Genomic DNA, 2,354 nt, shown 5'->3' on the forward strand with positions numbered 1-2,354 from the left:
TTTCCCTTGTAATTAGAACAGTCAAGCAACATGTTGGCCCCAGGGAATGACAAAAGGCATGGGTTTGAAATTCCTCTGATTTGGAGGATGTGCTCTTAGAGGTCTGCACATATGGATGGAATGACCACGAAGTTGTGATTATAGTGGTTAGTAGTGAGGTACTATGGGGTGGTGACACAGTGGCATGGACTGAGAGGAACCAATGCACCAGGGATGGCCCTGAATGGTACTGTTGAGACAGTATGGAAATAGCCACCACTATGTCAGCACCACTCACATTGCTATTTTACAATCCTGGCCAAATCTCACCTGTCTGTAGAATGACCTAAGCTCTGTTGTGTTAGGAGTTTGCCAAGGTCACATAGCTATTGATGGGCAGAACAGGAACTCGAATTTACACACTACTCTCCCACTTCTACTACCTGCCCCTAACTACTACTATGCCAGCAGAAGGAACAGGGAACTGGATTGAGAGGTGACTTTCCAGTCTGAGCAGAGGGTCTTTATAACTTTATTTTCTTCCTTACAGCAAAAGAATCCAGAGGACTTGGGCAGGCTGATTCTTCAACTACCTTCATGGCTCAGAAGCAAATGTGGGAGCTGGATTTGGAGCTAAATGGCCATCAGAATTGGGGAAAACAAGGCTTAATCTTCAAGAAGCTGCCTATGCCTCATTCCATGCCTCCAGGATACCTCCCTGATTCAATTTGCAGCCCCATGACTCATGTCTATTGCATAACACTGATTTGAACCTTTTGTTATGGTACTTTTCCTCAATGGACAGTTAGCCCTTGGTGGCAAAGCTTAAGAGCTTGTGCTTTATCTCCTCCCTGTGCCTTTGCCCAGCAGGAGCTTCTATTTAAATATTGGCAACTGACTTGTACGTCAATAACATCTTTCCTTAGCCGGAATACTGACTGTATTAGGAACTACAAATACAACACAAAGAAGAGAGCAATAGAATATACATGTCCTAGTGACAATAAGAACTATTTTCTCCAGATTTTCATGAATTCCTATGATGAATATTTGGCATGCCTCTCCAAAGTCTCCCTTAACATCCATCTTGAGGGGCACAGAGTGTGGACCATGAAAGGCTCCTCAGCTCCCACAGGAGTCTGGTTTCAAATAAGGCCCAGAAAGGAGGAGATGCCCTGGAAGGTGATGGTCCTGCCTGCTCTCTGGGCTTCAGGGCTGAGAAGGGGCATTCTGATGCCCCCACCTCTCACCTGCCTGGTACTAGGCCAAGGTTTACCTGGACACTTCCTAATTTGTTCACAGTAATTAAGCCCTACGAAGTCAGCCTGTTAATTGCTTTTGCTATTTCTGGACTCTGCCCCTCATGATCTGTCCTCCTGCTGGATACAGAAATAACCTGGCACTTGGTGGGTATTATCACGTAGCACTTCCAGCATCAGCAGACACTGAGCAGCAGATGTGATCCCTCGACTCAGCATGTGGGTTTTGGCCAGGATCATGGGAAGATGCCTGGGCCCGACTAGGAGGCACACTATAACTGCAGATCCTCTAGTTCCCAGGCAGAATCTGTACTGTTTGTCATTTTGAAACCCATCTCTGTCAGTTCTATTGACCTCATTTATATTTCACCCCCCTTTACCATGCCTCCCATTAATGGAAAAGGACATGAAGAAAGGCCAGAGGTAAGGCCCATAAATGTTGTTAGTTTCTGTGTCTAGATTACCCAGCTCCATAACTTATTCCCAAATGTTTTTTTTTAACTTTTCTATTATTTCCACTACCTTTGGAGAGGAAATAGAAGTCCAAATATTGGGCTTAATGTTCAATTTTAGGAATGAATGAATTATTGCGATGGTGACCAGTCAGTAAGCACCTAGTCATTCAAAGAAAGATAAGAGTCTGCTGTGTGACTCTGGCAGACTTCCTGGAGGAGGTGAGACCAATGCACCACCTGGGTAGATGGGAGCATTGTCCTGGCAGCACAGGATAGGAAAAGTTGGGGACCCTGGGTACTGCAGTTTCTTAGGACCTTTGCCCTAGACAGGAAGAGAGCCTTCCCCTTCCCCAAGGAAGGGGTGATCCCTACTCTGTGGGGCATCAACTCCATAAGTTAGAGCTATCAAGAGGAGAAACAAGCCTCACTGTTGTCCAGGTTTGAATCTTTGTTTACTAAAACAGAAATGATTTTTGCATCTGGGCCTGAACATCTCCTAACCTCACTGCTTATTTCCTCCTCACTCCCCAGAACTGAGGACACAGGTTCATGCTTTTAGATAAGTAAGGACTCCAAGTAAGTCTGTGTTCTCTTTCTTGAAGCCCCTGAACATTTAGCTTATGGTTGAACAGTACCTCAGATTTGCACTGGTCCCCTGCTG

Source organism: Sciurus vulgaris (assembly GCF_902686455.1).
Source record: "Sciurus vulgaris genome assembly, chromosome: 11".
NCBI lineage: Eukaryota > Metazoa > Chordata > Mammalia > Rodentia > Sciuridae > Sciurus > Sciurus vulgaris.